Source organism: Mauremys reevesii, linkage group 17, assembly GCF_016161935.1.
Source record: "Mauremys reevesii isolate NIE-2019 linkage group 17, ASM1616193v1, whole genome shotgun sequence".
NCBI classification, from domain to species: domain Eukaryota; kingdom Metazoa; phylum Chordata; order Testudines; family Geoemydidae; genus Mauremys; species Mauremys reevesii.
Window position 1 is genome coordinate 31,308,863 of NC_052639.1, and position 18,542 is coordinate 31,327,404.

An 18,542-nucleotide genomic window follows, 5' to 3' on the forward strand; every position below is an offset into this window, starting at 1 on the left:
TAGCAGGCCCTGAGGCACCTTCTGGTCCCAAATGGAGATGGCCCCGGTGATGCTATGTAGGAGGGACCCAGGCGAGGGCAGGAGCCGGGCAAGGTGGCTCTGCGGCTTCCTTTCCAGGAAGCAGAGGAGCCAGGAGCCCAGCCCCAGGGCCCAGCAGGAGCTATCCACCAGCCTGGCCACCGAGGAGCCCCCAGCCAGCCGAGCAGGAGCTGGGCGGCCCGGCATGGGGACCGGCAGCTCTGCCTACTCCTGAGGGGCCAGCACCTCCTCTGTGGGGTCTGACAGCCCTGAGGCTGAAGGCCCTCTGTGCAGGTGAGGGGAGACCCAGGGACAGGGGGAAGGATGGGGGCAGTAGGGGACTAATAACACCCTGTACCCATTGGGTCACCAAGACGCCAGGACTGAGACATGGGAGCCCCACTAACACCAGTGGAGGTGGCACAGCTGCACCCTGTAGCAGGGGATGCTGGGCAGAGTCCGGGGAGCCCAGCCTCCCTGATGAGGTTGGGGCTGACAGCCACGGGGCCCTGAGGCTCATGGGCCTGAGGGTGTCTCTGGGAGGGGCAGGGTGCGTCCCTCTGTGCCATGGGGCTCCTTTTTGAGGATGTGGGAAATTGAGCCCTTTCTCTACACTGCATCCCCAGTGGCAGCAGGGATTGTCCTTTCTCCTGCTCTCCCTGGTGCAGAGACCCCCAGTGCCCAGCAGCAGTGGGCTGAGGAGGAGGAAGAAGAGAAGGAGGAGGAGGAGGTGTCCCCTGAACAAGACACCATCAGGGTCATCCAGGACTACCTGCAGGGCAGAGCTGAGGTACAAAAATCTTACAGCTGTGCTGCCCCTGAGTCTGCCCTGCCCCTTCTTCCATCCCCACCCACACAGGGGGGTCTTGTCCCAGAGAATCCATCACCCCCAATGGGGAACTGCTCCTTGTTACCTGGCACCCCAAAGTGGGGGCATTTGTCTCACACAGGCCAAGGTGTCCACTCCCACAGACACTGTCCCAGTTACAACCCCAGTCTGTGCAGGGCGACACTGGTATCGGGAAGCGGGCGGTTTCCTGTCCAACTCCATGGGGTTCCTGAGCCATGGAGCTGGTGTAGGTGGGTTGGGGAGGTCCCTACCTAACTGTCTCTCTCTCTCCCCACCCCACTCCTAGTTGATGGCCAAACAGCTCCGCTTCCTCCGTAGTGTCCCACGCCTGTACTTCTTGGCACAGCAGCAGGGGCTGAACACTCTGGAGCCCCACGCCTCCAAAGCGGCCCTCGTGGAGAGCATTGCAGTGAGTGGGACCCGTGTCTGGCCCCTGGGGCGAGGGACCCAGAAACGAGAGAAAGAGTTGGTGGGGCCAGAGGGGAAGCAGAGGACAGTGGTTCCTGTGGCTGAGGGCTGGGGAGCAGGGAAGGGAGAGCTTCTGACACCAATCGGGAGCTGGCAGTGGGGAATTGTAAGGCCGGAGGGGAGGGGAGGGGAAGGAAGTTTGATGGATGGGAGGAATGGGGGCCCAGCTGGTTGGGGTTGGGAGGACACTGGCTGTTTCTGCAGAGCACTTTGGCCTCCTCCTGGAAAGTGCCTGTGGGTCTGCGGGCCTGAGTCTCACATGCAAATTTATCTTCTTGGGGTCTCTCAGGAGCTGATTGAAAATCTGCCCATGGTGCCAGAGCCAACCTCCATCATCTCCAGCTCCATGGCTGCAGTTTGCAGCCTCAGGTACCAGGACCGTCCCATCCAGCTGCCTTAACCCTGGTGCTGATCGGGTCTGGAGCCGGGAGTCCCAGATCTTCTCCGGCCTAGATTACCCCCAGCTGTGGCTGTTCCCATCCCCCAGCAGAGGAGGCGGGAACGTCTCCACTTTCCTGGCTGGGGGGTGATTTCACTCCAGGAACGTTACAGCGGCCGTAGGGAGGGGATCACTGCGGGGGAGGGGGTCATGGCCATGGCAGTGCCAGCGCCACTCCGGTGCCGCCAAGGATAACACGGGCTCTTCTCTCCCGCAGCAAACTGACGCCGCTGCTTGCCCTGGAGCTGGAATCACTCCTCCTGCGGGCTCTTCTGTGCACCATCTTCACGATGGGCACTGGGCAGGATACCGCCCACTTCCAGGTAGGTCACGATCCTACTTCCCTGTCCCAGGAGCAGGAGCCGCCTCTGGTCCCTGCTCCTTGGTTTGATGGAGCTGCTGAGAATAGGGAGGAGTGAGCAGAGCTGGGAACAGGCCTGAGACAAACTGGCAGGGAGGGCCCTTCCTCCAGGGGAGATTGTATTACCCTCTGTGGCTGATCCCAGCCTTCCTCTCCTCATTCTGTGTTCTGCTGCCTGACTCTCCCGGGATCCTTCTTCCCACCCATTGCAGTTTGGCTGGTCCCTAGTCTGCTGGGTACCAGCCCCTGCACAGAGAACTGCTAAGGCTAAGGATTGAGGAGCCAGCAGGCATCCGACTAGGAACTCTTGCCAAGTGTCCTTGGAATGATGTGAATGGGAGAGGCCAGGATGTGCCTTTGGGTCTGGCCAGGGCTCTCAGAGAACCCCCCTGATCCCGTGACTGGTGTAGCCCCATGTCCCATGACTGACGGGTGTTCCCGCTTCTTGCAGGCTCTGCACAACACCTATTTACAGAAGCTGGACGCCATGGTCGGGTGCCTGCTCACTGAGACCCCACCCCAGCTAAGCTGCAGCACCTCTTGGAGGTGAGTAGAATGGGCCGGTCTGGGGCGGAATTTCCCTTAACCCCGTCAGGGGCTGCAAAGGAGAGACTAGAAGAGTCCTGCTCTGCTGTGTCCTCCCAGCTTGGACCCAAGCCGCCCCACGTTCCCAGAGCTGTCAGTGCAGTGCAATGTTGGGACCCTTACGCCTCCTGGGGCGGGGGCGCAGGGGAGCAGAGGGAAGGAGCTGGGACTCTCAGCCAGAGCTCTGCACGGTTGCATTAAGCACTAACAGTGAGCACCAGACTGGCTGGGGCCTGAGAGACTGAAACCAACACCTGTGAGATGCAGGACATGGGACCCTGAGAAAAGTCACTGGCTCCTTTCTAAGGAGACCCTGAGATACAGGAGGAGCCTCAGGGAATCAGCTCTTCTGTCCTAGGGACACTGCAGTTCCTGTCCTCACGGCCACTCCATCCATCCTACCAAGGCTTCTGCAGCTGGGGACTGGGTACCAGAACATGTGCCTTGATCCTGACGTGCTGTTCATGGATCAGAGCACATGATCTGAGGGTTCAGAGCAAATAGACCAGCCCCAAGACCGACCATTGTCCCAGCCTGGCGAGACAATGACAGCTTGTGCCCAGTGGAGGACAGGACCAAACAGCTCAGCTTCCGCCATGCTGTCCCACGTCTGTGCTTCTTGGCACAGCAGCAGGGGCTGGACACTCTGGAGCCCCACTTCTCCAAAGTGGCCACGCCATCAGGGGCTCATTCACCTGCACATCTACCAAAGTGATCTATGCCATCATGGGCCAGCAATGCCTCTCTGCCATAGGTACATTGGCCAAACCGACAGTCTCTATGCAAAAGAATAAATGGACACAAATCTGACATCAGGAAGAATAACATTCAAAACCCAGTAGGAGAACACTTCAGCCTCTCTAACCACTCAGTGACAGACTTGAAGGTGGCAATTTTGCAACAAAAAAACTTCAAAAACAGACTCCAAAGAGAGACTGCTGAACTTGAATTAATATGCAAATTAGATAAAATTAACTTAGTTTTAAACAGAGACTGGGAATGGTTGGGTCATTTCACTAATTGAATCTATTTCTCCACGTTAAGTGTCCTCACACCTTCTGTGGGTCATCTTGATTATCACTTCAAAGGTTTTTTTCTCCTGCTGATGATTGCTCATCTCAGTTGATTGGCCTCTTAGAGTTGGTATGGCTACTTCCACCTTTCACGGTCTCTGTATGTATAAATATCTTCTTTCTGTGTTCCATTCTATGCATCCGCTGAAGTGAGCTGTTAGCCAGTGAGTGGCCCATCGAACGGACACTTAATTCACAATGGACCATGGAGGCACCCATCTACACTGAACGGACTTTTCTGTGAATGTTCTATCTGACGTATTGTGCTTATTATCCATCATGCAATGACTGAGCAAATGGGGCATGGACAGGACTTGCCCATGTGACTCCAAGCTCCCATCTTTCACCTGTGATTTTCCACTAGCTGTGCTGAGGACTTTGAAACAATGGGTTTCCTTCATATGGCAGAAGTTAAAAGAGGCCCTGGAAACATCTCCACTGTGCCTCTAGCCTGCTCCAGCCTCTTTCCTGCTCAAACATCTGGACTATGGACTTATACTAATGGGAGCATCTAACTAAGGGAGAGGCACTTCCAGTGACTTGAAGCACCCAAAGACTTATCAAGCCAGCAGTTTATTCTATCACTGCTATAAGCCTGAACCAAGAACTTTGCAATTATTGTATTTGATTCCTTTAACCAATTTTAATTCTCACCTTTCTTTCTTTCTTTCTTTCTTTCTTTCTTTCTTTCTTTCTTTCTTTCTTTCTTTCTTTCTATAAATAAACCTTTAGCATTTAGATACTGAAGGATTGGCATCAATGTGATTTTGGGGAAATATCTAAGTTATATATTGACCTGGGTGGGCGGCTGGTCCTGTGAGATCAGAATATAGCCTCTTAGGGTATGTCTTCACTCCCCGCCAGATCGGCGGGTAGCAATCGATTTCTCGGAGTTCGATATATCGCGCCTCATCTAGATGCGATATCGAACCCTGAACACGCCTCCCGCTGACTCGAACTCCACCAGAGTGAGTGGCGGTAGCGGAGTCGACGGGGAGCCGTGGACGCCGATCCCGCGCCGTGAGGACGGGTAAGTATTCTAGCTAAGGTATTTCGACTTCAGCTACGCTATTCACGTAGCTGAAGTTGCGCATCTTAGATCGACCCCACCTAGTGTAGACCAGGCCTTAGTTGAAGACATTGATTTTAAAGAACCAATTTCAGTCTAGTGTTTTTGGTGGTAATACAAGGACTGGATTCCCAAGGAAACTGCTTTCATGACTTCTTGTTAGCTGGTGTGGTGAAGCAGAAGTTTCCTTTGCAGGTTGAAGGGGAAAGGACGGACATTACTCATCTAATCGTAATCACACTGAGACGCTGAAGGAAGCAGAGCGAGGATGTGCTACTAGCAGTAATCCAGCCCAATGGGGAGGAGTTAAATATAAAGAAGAGGGTCATGTGGAGAACAGGGTTTGCTCTCAGAGCTTTGGAGAGAAAAGAAATCTGCCACTTTTTCTCTGTGAACTCCATTTGCTTTTCTTGTTCCTTTCCGTTACAGTAAAGATACAGAGAATGGAAGTGGTTAAACTTCTCCCGAGGGAATGAATCACTTGGCTTGGTTTCCTCTCATCATTGCCAGTGCAGACAGGAGGGACAGGATTTGTTTTAAACGAGTCATGGACAGTTGATATTTTCATTGTTTTCTTTCTAAGCATTTAGCTTGGGGGTCAGCCTCAGAGCCCAGTTAGTACTGAGGGAGAATTAATCATTAAAGGGCAAAACCCTTCCTTAATGCAGAGTTAAGATTGGCTGGAGCAATATCAGCCCCTTGCAGAACCTCTGCAGCCGCAAAACTCAAACTTCTGAAAAGCAGGAGACGCAGTTACAGTTGCCTGCACCACCTTCATCCTGTCCTCTGTCAGCAGCGTCCCTTTAAAACACACACATTTACTCTACCAACACCCTGCTGGCTGAAATCTACAAACTGTTCACTACCTTTTACAGCCCTTCCAACCAGAGCTCCAACCCCATCTTGGCCTGACAAGGCCCAACCCCTGGGCAAATCAGACTGGGGTAAGGATTGGGCAGGGCCATGAGAGTGGCTGCAGAGCAAGACCCCTGACCCCTACTCAGATCAGCCCCACCTCACTGATCTCTCCTCACTCAGACACACTGCACCTCTCCCCAAATTCCTGAAAGCCTGGGTAGGGGAGCTTATTTTCCTTGTGATGGTCTGAGCTCTCCTCCCCACCCGGCCGCAGCTGGAGCTAAGATAGATGCCCCCTCCATTGCTCCCCTTTGGGAAACACACTGTTAATTTAGACAAATCTGATAAGGCTCAGACGTCCAATGTCTGATCTCCGTTCACATTCTCCACAGTTCCAGCCCTTGTTGCTTATTGAAAGAAATGACTCAATATCCCAGTTTCATGTTTTATTAACATGAACAAATACAACAAAGAACATACATCGCTAAGGCTAAACGACTAGCTAATGAAAGGTTAAACAATACAGTGATAAAGTTCAGGTCAAATCAGTAAATCAACGAGTTAACTAGGATATTGCGTTGGAATCAAGTCATCAATTTAGTCAAACCATCAGAAGAATACAGCAGAAAATCAACCCTTATAAATCCTAGAACAGCAACCCAAGGAGGCAGGTGCATATTTAGTGGTACCAAAACCCCAATCAGAGGTTTTCACCCCGGCAGTGCATCCCAAATTTGGAGAGCTGAACATTTCAATACTGAAACCAAATTATTGCTTATATTTAGCCCACAGCCTCAAAGTGAATTAGTTTTCTCCTTAGATTTCACTATTGCATCACTAATAATAGAAAAAGGAAAATAAATGGCAAAGATTATGAGGGGTTGGATCTCTGCAGCTCTTTGGCTTTGGAGTCACATGGAGCAGGACCTGTAGCTGCAGTTGAGGAACCAGGTACTGGCATAGCTGGCCCAGCACTTCGGGCTAGCAGGCTTTTCAGGTACAGGAGACTAGTGCAGGCTGCACAGCCTGTCACTGTTGTGCATCATTCCCAGAGGGGATCAGTCCTGGGATCCTGGAAGTCAGTCTCCTTAGATGACTTACATAAGAACACAAGACAGGTCATACTAGGTCAAACCAATGGGCCATCTAGCCCAGTGTGCTGCCTGAGAGTGACCAGTGCCAGATGCTTCAGAGAGAATGAACAGAACACGCTTGTTGAGCTGAAAGCTGAAGGACTCCCACCCTTACCTTTTACTTTATCGTTGTAGATTCCAGCTTACCCCATCTTACCACACCTCCTGCGAGGTGTCTGGGCAAATCAGGTGTGAACCAATCCTTCGATACAGACATGTCCCACTCTAGATGAAGTGAGGCAGAGTTTGGGCCAACGTCAGTTTGGAAGAGCCCGACTGAGCCCGGCAGTTTTCTCAAAGTATCTGCTGCCGTAAACCGCATGCAGTGTGGACGTGTGAACCCCAAAGGTATCAAACGTGAAAGAAACAAAGGCCAGTTACGGGGAGGTTTCCATGGCCAGGCCTGAGGGGTAAGCAGCTGGGCTCTAACAGCTGCCTCCTCAAAAGGAAAAACGGTCTCAGCACCCATAAAAATAACCGGTTGCAAAAATCAATCATCCTGCATCCATCACCATTTTAAATTCTGACCTCTCCGCCTGATGTGTCTTTGTTTAGCAAACAAGCAAATTGGGGACTATGTGGCTGTTACCCTCTAACTCGGTAGAAGGTTACACATCTTGACTCAAGCAATTTTCCTCTTCACAGAATATTTATTTTAAAGTTTATCAAAATAAATTCCATTTGAAAGAGAAATAATTACAGTCTACACTGGGGCTCTATTTTCATACATGCTATTTCTCCCACATGTTCCCCCGCTCTAATTCCTTTGGAGTGAGGTTTTACTTTTCAGGATTAGCCACCATTTCCAATATAGTAGGAGGGGCGGGGAGAGAACTAGAAGAAAACCTGAATTATATAGTAACACTGAAAGTTATCACATAATCAGCCTCTTACTTTACACTAATTAACTTCATGTTTAATTTCATTGTCACTGGTAACAACTTATTCAAAGATTACAAAATATAAACCTATAGGGCAGTTTTCTCTTAATTCCCATTTCCACCATTGAGTTTTGTGTGAAGTCACATTCTACAATAACCTAGGAGTCTTCCATTTATGTGAGTTCATTTCGCCCTGGGTCTTCTCCCATAAGTGTAGGTGGAAGGGCTCTCGCTACGTGGGAAGGCTGCATCATGAGAAAAAACACCTGTGTTCTATTATCACATTTTCTAATCCTTCAGAGTAGCAACAGGTGGAGAAGTGATACAAATGCATAAGACTTAATAGCAAAACTAAGAGACCAAACCACAGAGTCAGGACTCAGCATTCATGTATCCTGCAGTCTGAACTTGGAATCTGATACATTCCTCATTAGCTACCATAATTTGCCCAGCATGGAACTGCTTCTTGTCCAAAAAGGCAGCTAGATTGGGACCCATAGGCATGGATTGGCTCTGAAGCAATCAGATGTTTCTCTCTGTGCTTCATGAAACTTTGATCCAAATGGTAAAAGACAGTTGTTCCCAATTTAATAATGGCATCCTTTAGGAGTGAGACCAATGCCACTTAACTAGGAGCAGCATTCTAAAAATAGTTTACCTGGGCCACAGGTCACCATAGCTTCCATCACTGGGGCAAAAAATCAACCACTAGTACATGCGATTTCTACCTGAGTCCTTGTCAAATCTTTGACTTTTCTTGGAGTAATTTTATACTTCTCTGGTGTAGAATTCTTCACCAAGCACATAAAAGATCAGTAGCAATAGTGAAGTATAACTCCTCCTCCCCAAATATGCCCTTTATTTCTTTAATCTGGTGGCACAGATTTAAATTAGGGACTAAATTCAGGTGTGGCTTAGAATCCTTGTAAAACACCAAATGTCAGGTATCTATGGAAAATAGGTCTCTTTCTGCAGCTATATCACATTCAACACGGATTTCATTTTCTACATATTTGCAGCATCGCCCAGGGGTGACTGAACAGAAACATCACTTCCATTTTCCTCTTCCCTACCTAGATGGGAATTGCATTTCCCAAATAACAGGCAACCCGCACCTGATTAGGAAGGAGATCTCTTCACGAGCAACCTCCTGCAGGGCCTGGGCCACAACTGCTTTGGGGGCCAAATGCATGGGTATCTTATAGTCTCATAGAGTTTAAGGTCAGAAGGGACCATTATGATCATCTAGTCTGACCTCCTGCACAATGCAGGCCACAGAATCTCACCCACCCACTCCCCTAACCTTAGTTCCAAGTCATTTACCAGGGAATCTTCTTCACAGCCCTTTAGAAAATATATTGACCTTCCCAACTGAATGGTTTGGATGGTGATAGGAAGCCCTCTGACTTACCCTAGCTTCTTCTGTTGTTAGAGAGGGTGAAGTGACATTTTCCCCTATCCCTGCCCTGTTCATAGAATATCAGGGTTAGAAGGGACCTGAAGAGGTCATTGAATTCAACCCCCCTGCTCAAAGCAGGACCAATCCCCAGATTTTTGCCCCAAATCGTCCCTTCAAAGGCTGAACTCGCAACCCTAGGTTTAGCAGGCCAATGCTCAAACCACTGAGCTCTCTCCCAGTTCCATCTCTTTGTTATAGTTCAATATATTTTAAGTGAGAAAAGTGGAAGTAACAATTTGTTCTCCAGCACAACCTGAAGCAACATCAGAGCAACTGGGAACGAAACAATTTGTTGATGACTAACAATTGCTTTGAAATGTGGGAACAGTATAACCGTGATGCTCAGGGTTTGTTTAGACTAGGAAAAGTGATGGAGTTTAGGTCAGGTCAAAGGAAAAGCTAATGCCAACCACTGCACCTGGGCTGCAGCTGCACTACAACTATAACTGTCTTTTTACACCAAGGTCACTAACTTGAGCAGCCAACACCATGTGCAGCCCTAGTGGATGGAAGGCCCAGGTAGTTTTTGCCTCAGTGTAGCTTGTTGGGATCAAACCTCTCTCTCCCCCCACCTGGAGCTGATGAACATTCCTAGCTGGAGGGACACACACTCCTACGACTCAAAAGGAAAAAAGTTGATAGAAAAGAACGCAGGATTGACCCCAAAGAAGGGTCAGCTGCAAAAGGCAGAAGCAGGCAACCCATCTGCAGGAGCTGAGAGACCACGGTGAAGATGATGTGAAGATCACTTTGTGGGGAATTAACAAATGTGATTTAAAAAAAAAATCTTTGGCCAACCCTAGTCAAGGCATTTATTACAGTTCTCTCTCATGTGAATTTTCTGATGTCTAATAAGGCTTGAGCTCTGATTGAAGGTTTTCCTTCCTTCCTGGTCTACACTACGAGTTTATTTCGAATATAGCAGCGTTTTAAACCAAATTAACGCTGCACCCGTCCACACAATGAAATCCTTTATTTTGATATAAAGGGCTCTTAATATCGATAGCTGCACTCCTCCCTGATGAGGGGAGTAGCGCTGAAATCGGTTTTGCCATTTCGAATTAGAGTTAGTGAGGCTGCAATCTAACGGTATTGGCCTCCGGGAGCTATCCCACAGTGCACCATTGTGACCGCTCTGGACAGCAATCTGAACTCGGATGCACTGGCCAGGTAGATAGGAAAAGCCCCAGGAACTTTTGAATTTAATTTCCTATTTGCCCAGCGTGGAGCACTGATCAGCACAGGTGACCATTCAGTCCCAGAATCAAAAAAGAGCTCCATCATGGACCGTACGGGAGATACTGAATCTGATCTCTGTATGGGGAGATGAATCTATTCTACAAGAACTCCGTTCAAAAGACAAAATGCCAAAACATTTGAAAAAATCTCCAAGGCCATGATGGACAGAGGCCACAACAGGAACTCGGCCCAGTGCTGCGTGAAACTTAAGGAGCTGAGACAAGCGTAACAGAAAGCCAAAGAATGAAATGGACGCCACGGAGGGAGGAGCGACTGACGACTGTAGCTATCCCACAGTTCCCGCACTGTCCGAAACCATTTGAATTCTTGGCTGAGCTTCCAAAGCCTGAAGGGTCAAAACATTGTTGCGGGTGGTTCAGGTATATGTCATCAGCCCCCAACCCTCCTCTGTGAAACCAAGGGAAAAAATTATTTCCGCCTTTTTCAATGTCACCGTATGTCTACTGGATGTTGCTAACAGATGCGGTACTGCAGCGCTACACAGCATCATCCCCTTGCCTTTTGCAAATTAGCCAAGAGGGTGACCAGCTCTACTGTACCGTCTGCTGCATTGCAAGTTGACAATGACTGTTACCAGTCATACTGTACCGTCTGCTGCTGTCATGGTGCTCCTGGCCGGCCTCGTGAGGTCAGCCGGGGCGCATGGACAAAAATGGGAATGACTCCCGAGGTCATTCTCTTCTTCAAGTTTTGTCTAAAGGGAGAGTCAGTCCTGCCTAGAATATCAGGCAAGCCTACTAAAAAACCAGAGAGGCAAATGGCCGCTCCAGATCAGAGCCCCAGATATCCCACAGAAATGATGAGCTGCATGCCATTCTAGGGGGTGCCCCTGCAACAACGCCACCCATTGCTTCCTCCTCCCCACCCTCCTGGGCTACTGTAGTAGTTATCCCCCATTTGTGTGATGAAGTAATAAAGAATGCATGAATTTGAAACAACACTGACTTTATTGCCTCTGCAAGGAGAGATCAAAGGAGGGAGGGGAGGGCAGCCTCCAGCTGCTATGATATTCCAGGCAGGAGTGAATCTCCAGGAGACAAAACTTAAAGAAGAGAATGACCTGGGGAATCATTCTCATTTTCGCCCAGGCGCCCCCGGCCGACCTCACCGAGGCCGGCCAGGAGCAATCAGGGGACGACGATGACGGAGATCAGTCATGCTGCACCATCTGCAAGGGAAGGGAAGGGGATGCTGCTGTAGCGCTGCAGCACCGCATCTGCCAGCACCATCCAGTAGACATACGGTGACAGTGAAAAAAGGCTGAATGGGCTCCATGGTTGCCGTGCTATGGCATCTGCCTGGGCAATCCCGGGAAAAGGGTGTGAAATAATTGTCTGCCATTGCTTTCACGGAGGGAGGATTGTCTGATGACATTTACCCAGAATCACATGCGACACTGTTTTTGCCCCATCATTCATTGGTATCTCAACCCAGAATTCCAATGGGCAGAGGAGACTATGGGAACTATGGGATAGCTACGCACATTGCAACGCTCCAGAATTCGACGCTAGCTTCGTACATGGATGCACACCGCTGAATTAATGTGCTTAGTGTGGCCACGTGCACTGACTTTATACAATGTTTCCAAAATCGGTCTCTGTAAAATCGGAATAATCCAGTAGTGTAGACATACCGCATGTGGATTTCCTGATGTTTAATAAGGTTTGAGCTCTGATTGAATCTTTTCCCACACTCAGAGCATGTGTAGGGTCTCTCTCCTGTGTGGATTTTCTGATGTGCAATCAGGGTAGAGTTCTGATTGAAGCTTTCCCCGCACTCTGAGCATATGTGGGTCTTCTCTCCTGTGTGGATTCTCTGATGTGAGATGAGGGCTGAACGATGAATGAAGTGTTTCCACACTCAGAGCATCCATGAGGTTTCTCACCTGTGTGGATTCTCCTATGTTTGATAAAGTTTGAGCTCTGATTGAAGCTTTTCCCGCATTCAGCGCATGTGTAAGGCGTCTCTCCTGTGTGGATTCTATGATGTGAGATGAGGGTTGAACTATCAATGAAGCGTTTCCCACACTCAGAGCATTCATAAGGTTTCTCGCCCGTGTGGATTGTCTGATGTGTGGTAAGGTGTGGCCTCTGACTGAAGTGTTTCCACACTCAGAGCATCCATAAGGTTTCTCACCTGTGTGGATTCTCCGATGTGTGATCAGGCAGAGCTGAATGAAGCTTTTCCCGCACTCAGAGCACATGTAGGGTTTCTCTCCAGTGTGGGTTCTCCAATGTGTGAGAAGAGTTGAGCTCTGATTGAAGCTTTTCCCACACTTATGGCATCTGTAGCGTGTCTCTTCCAGGTTGATTCTCTTGCATGTAATAAGGTCTGAGTGGCTACTGAAGTTTTCCTCTGGCCTGTGCTGAGTCTCACAGTCTTTTGCTTTTTCTGGGAGTGCACAACTCCCGTAAACATTCCCTTTGGATCTTCCTGATAATGTTCCACGTGGTTCTACTTGTTCAGCATCTTCCTGCTGGGGTTTCTCCTCCTCATTCTCACTCACCATCCCATCACCTGATGGCAGATAGAGACAATCCAGACATAGGTCACTCCCTATGCTGGAGAGAAAGGAATCTCAGAGAGAGGAATGGAAAAGGGATGAACAAACCAAAATATGTGCAGGAGAGATCAAACCTATCAGGATCTGATTTTTCCCAAATCCTTCCCCAGAGGAGAGAGGAAGGGATCAGTTTTGGTCTGTATCTCATGAGATCATTCAGGAGAAAGTGAGATTGGGGAGGGACCTGTTTCCAGTTGTCAGTCAGAATAGATGGGAAGCCTTGAGTGACATCTGCCATAATGGTTCCACATCTGCAGAGAACAATCCTGAACTTGGAGAGCTCACAAGGTCTTTGTAGGGTATTTGTATTTGTCCAATCTTCCACTTCTTGTAAGCTGTTTTTTTGTGTTTTCACTGTTAAGCCAAGCTGGTCGCCTGCCATATTTACTTTTCTTCCTACACATCGGGATGGTTTGTTCCTGCAACCTCAATAAGGATTCTTTAAAATACTTTTTAAAGTATTTCCTCGACTCCTTTCCCCGTCATGTTATTCTCCCAGGGGATCCTGCCCATCAGCTTCCCGAGGGAGTCAAAGTCTGCTTTTCTGAAGTCCAGGATCTCTGTTCTACTGCTCTCCTTTCTTCCTTGTGTCAGGATCCTGAACTCGACCATCTCATGGTCACTGCCTTCCAGGTTCCCATCCACTATTGCTTCCTCTACTATTTCTTCCCTGAAGGGGTTGATTTGGGGGTGCGGCGGGGCAGACCAGGGAAAAGGTGGGGCAGTACTTTGGGGAAGAGGTGGAGTGGGGGAGGGGCCTGAGGCAGAGCAGGAGTTGAGCACCCACTGGCCAGAGGGGAAGTTGGTGCCTACTGAGGGGATGGACAAAGGACTGACAGACTCAGAGAAGATGAGGGTTGAAAAGGACTTCAGGAGGTCATCCAGTCCAACCCCCTGCCCATGGCAGGACCAACACCAACTAAATCATCCCGGCCAGGGTTTTGTCAAGCCGGGCCTTCAAAACCTCTAAGGAAGGAGATTCCACCACCTCCCTAGGGAACCCATCCCAGTGCTTCACCACCCTCCTAGTGAAATAGTGTTTCCTAATATCCAACCTAGACCTCCCACACTGCAACTTGATATCATTGCTCCTTGTTCTGTCATCTGCCACCACTGAGAACAGCTGAGCTCCATCCTCTTCGGACCCCCGCCCCCTTTCAGGTAGCCGAAGGCTAGGTTACCAGATATCCTGATTTTATAGGGATAGTCCCGATTTTTGGGTCCTTTTCTTGTATAGGCTCCTATTACCCCCCACCCAGTCCTGATTTTTCACATTTGCTGTCTGGTCACCCTACTGAAGGCTGCTATTAAATCCCCCCTCGCTGTCCTCTTCTGCAGACTAAATAAGCTCCAGCCCCCTGGTCATTTTCCTTGTCGTCAGCTGACCCTCTCCAATTTGTCCACACCCTTTCTGTAGTGGGTTGGCCCCAAACCGGACGCAATACTCCAGATGTCCAGATATGGCCTCACCAGTGCCCAATAGAGCGGAATAATCACCTCCTCGATCTGCTGGCAATGCTCCTACTAACGCAGCCCAATATGCCGCTAGGCTTCTTGGCAAGAAGGGCACACTGCTGACTCATAGCCGGCTTCGCCCACTGTAATCCTCAGCTCTGCTGACCAGCCCCAGGGCTGACCCATGAGTCCGTGGGGGAGGGGTGGAGGAGAGGAGGCCACGGTGAGTGGTGAGGACCCCAGAGAGGGGGGTGCAGTGGAGGAGAGGGGGGACTCAGCCAGGCAGCAGTGGGCGATGGGGGATGGGAGAAGGGGGGAAGCAGATACAGGAGGAGATGGAGCACAGGCTGGGCACCAGGGCCCAGGCATCCAGGGCCTGGTTGGCGGCAGCTGTGCCAGGGGCCCCACCTATTTACCAACCGCCTGTGCTTCCACTGAGGGATCTCCAGAGTGTCAATGTTCCCCGGAGCTCGCCTTCCCTGACAGGCCTGAGCAACCAGAGCTTGTCCCTAGACCACTCCCAGCCTCCCTGGGAGCGATGGACCCAAACAGGCTGGAGACAAGTTATCGCAGAAATCACTGGGGACTCGGGAGCATCTTCAGCTGTGGAGGGTGACACACCCCACAGGAGCTGAATTTCTGACTCAGGGCTGAGCAGTGCAGGGTGGATGCACAGCACAGCTGTGAGGCTGTTTGATGCGATCGATGCACCCAAGTCGGTTTAGTGAAGACCCACTAAATTGACAGCAGAGTGCTCTCCGGGCGACTCTGGGACTACACCGGGAATGACAGGAGTAAGGTAAGTCTCCCGTCGGCCCAGCACAGTGTAGACACAGCAGTAAGTCGACCTAAGCTACCTCGAATCCAGCTGTGTTAGTCCCGTAGCTGGAGCAGCGTCACTTAGGACGACTTACTGCAGAAGGATGGACACAGCCTGAGGCCTGAGTTTCCACTGCAGTCTGGATGCTCAAACACCAGCTTGGCAACACAAGTCACCAAGCCCAGGCCACGCAAAGACAGGCACAGTGTGCAGTGTGGACACTCCTTCAGATAAGCCCAGGAGTGTCACATGAGGAAATCAAAACTTTCGTTGGACTTGCTGGTAGAAGAGCCCAGTGATGGTGCAGCTCCCCGACCGTCAGTGACAAACGCAGCGCTCCAGCAACTGAGCTCTAGGGCTCGCTGCTGAAAGAAAAGCTTCACGAGTGACAAAGGGCAAAGGGAGGTGCTGGTCTTTGGCCAAGGGAAGGGAGCCCCACCCTCCAACACAGACCATTTCCCTCGTTGTCTGTCTGTGCTGGGGCAGGAGCAATAACACGGCCTCCTGCTTTTGCTATTGCAGAGAGTTGGTTATGACGGTCTCCTCAAACACAGGGTGCGGAACAGGCCTCAGACCTGACTGGGTGTAAAGAAGAACTACGCAGCTAGACTGAGCCAGCTGGGAATTCAGATGTGCCCCTTTCCTGGAGGGATGGACTGACCTGTGAGGGGCTGGAACCGGAGCTACCAATGTTTAACTTGCACTCGTTCAGCATCTTTCCTGTGAGTGCCGTCACTGTAGGTTAAATACTCCAGCCCCAGGCTCCCCGCCAGCTCTCCTTGTGATTGGATTCTGTACAGCAGGGGTGCAGGGAAACAACAGGTGCATCTGACTCCTTGGTGAGGTTTTGCGTGCAAGGTGTGTGTGTGAGTCTTTGTGTGTCGGAAGCATGAGTGTGGCACTGTCACTGAACTGGGAGAGGGCGACGGTGGTGGGAGAGAGACAGTGGAAGAATAAAGGGGCAGCGATGGGCATAATGATGATGATTGTGTTGTGTTTCATTCCTTAGATCTGGTGCCACTGCCTGTCCCTTTAGCCTTGTAGTTTACCAAGAGTAAAACTAAATATCTGTTCAGATACAAGGGAGTGTCTGTGTCCATTCCTGCTAGCTGCACAGGGGTTTGACGTTGCTGCTTTCAATCCTCCGGCTCTGCCAGGATAAGGAACAATTCAGGCCGTAATTGAACTGAAGGAGGGAGATGATTTTCTGACAGGAGGGACGGCGCCTCTCAAAGGTGTTTGGCAGGCAGCCTCCTTCCCAGGTCTGAACCGATAACACCCAGTTGAAAAGGGACCCTCCCCAGCCCTCCTCAGCCCGGTGAAAAGGAGTGAGTGAGCGTGGGGGAGAGCGAGCGACGGAGGGAGATGGATTGAGGGGGCCGGGACCTCGGTGAAGGGCAGGATGAGGGTGTTCGGTTTTGTGGGGTCAGAAAGTTGGCAACCCCAGATCCAGGGGAAACAACTCAAACACCCAATGAGTCTGGCCAGGGGCAGGACATCAGCTTTGAGGGGAGGGGTGGGTGTGGCAGTGAAATCACAAAGGCCTTTTGCAGGAACTCGGCCTATTGGGCAAAGGTGGTGGGGAGGGGGTGACCTCACAGAGAGATCCCGACATCAGCCGGGCAGGACAGAGGTGCAGGGCCAGGCCAGTCTCTGAGACCTCCCGGCTTTGCTGCCGCAAGTCACCTTCGCGAGGTCTCTCCTCGAGGGCTGAGAGAGAATTAGGATTCAGAGTTGTGAGCATGAGGAGGAACCTCTGTGGAGTTTTCTCCTTTCCTACCACTGATTGTGCCGAAAACAAACTTCCCTTTGAGAAGGTAAGAGGCTCAGAGAGCTTTGGAACCTGTTCCGTCTGATCCACCTGGCGCAGGCAGCATTCTAGGCACAGACAGCACTGGCTTCAGGTGGCAGAATTTGATTTCCTCCCTAGGTTTTGATGATTGGAATCCCTGGGGACATTGGGGTGTATCCTTTTGGTTTATCTTTTCCTCTTTCCTCCCTCCTTTCTCCTCTTCTTGCTTCTTTTTTCCCTTTTCCAGCTTCCTCCTCTACCTAGGAGGGACGGGTCTGGAGTGCGGGCAGGGAGGGGTATTGCTCTCATTGCGGGAGGTCCTCACCAAGAGGTGGGTCTGGGTCTGAGAGTGATCCTCTGATAGTGTCCTGGGCCGTCCTTTGGGACATCTGGTGAGACCCTCAGCCTCCTGCCTCTCAGAGTCTCAGTGCTGATTGGCTGAGCAGGGGGCTATCGACACCAAGGAGACTCAGGTCAGTTTGGTCTCTTTTCAAATCAGGCAAATAAGTCACAACCAATCCAATGTATGGAATTAATCTTGCTGCTTCTCTCCATTAATTGTCTCTTGGCAGGTCTTGATTTTCAATAATGTCCTAGGTCTTCTAAAATACTTGCTGAATAATTACTATGAACCACTGTTGGTCTCTAGCTCACTTGAGGGCACTTTATTCTGATCACTCAATGTGTGAAATTCAAGATGTGAGAGAGAGGCAGAAAGCCAGGAGCAGTGTTTCCTCTAATTTGTTATGTCCATGTGTGGAATGAATTTTGTTTTGGGCACAAATATGGAGGTGAGGTGTGACACATCACCTGCATATTGCGCTCCTTACAAAATACATTCTGCACATGGATGGTGTGTGGCAGGGGTGAGGCTGAAAGGTTTGGAGTGTGGGAGAGGCTCGGGGGGGGGGGCGCAGTGATGTGAGGGCTCCGGCTGGGGGTGCAGGCTCTGGAGTGGGGCTAGCGATGAGGGTCTCAGCATTGGAGCACAGGGTAGGGGTGCAGGGGGTGAGGGCTCTGGGGTGGGGCTGGGAATGAGGAGATTGGGGAGCAGGTTGCCCCAGGGAGAAAGAACTGCCCCCTCCAGCCCTCTCTCCCCACAGCAGCTCAGGGCCAGCTGAGAGGGCACCTGTCTCCAAGCCGCAGCAGCGCCGGTGGGGCTGGCTTGGGACTGAGGGATGCGACAGGATTTATTTTTCCGAAGTCAAAAGGAGGAAGGGATGGAGTTATGCTTCAGTATTTACCTCATAAACTTATTCCTGTCTAACCTACAGGACACTATGGGAATAAGACACTATGTCATGTGGTGACATCACAAGAGCAGAGGATGTGAGAACTACAGCAACTGAGAGGGTGGGGGATTTAGAGTCGGATTGTTTCAAATGCTGCATTTGTCGGCTGACATTTAACAGCAACGCTTAGCTAACACAATGGAGAAAGGAATTCTCTGCTAAAGAT

General features: G+C 50.5%; 1 protein-coding gene across 1 annotated transcript in view; it reads left to right on the forward strand.

Moving 5' to 3' along the window:
* LOC120385050 (maestro heat-like repeat family member 5) overlaps nucleotides 1-18,542 on the forward strand; it is a 194,328-nt gene that overhangs the window by 29,367 nt on the left and 146,419 nt on the right. The gene's annotated exons all lie outside the window — the stretch shown is intronic.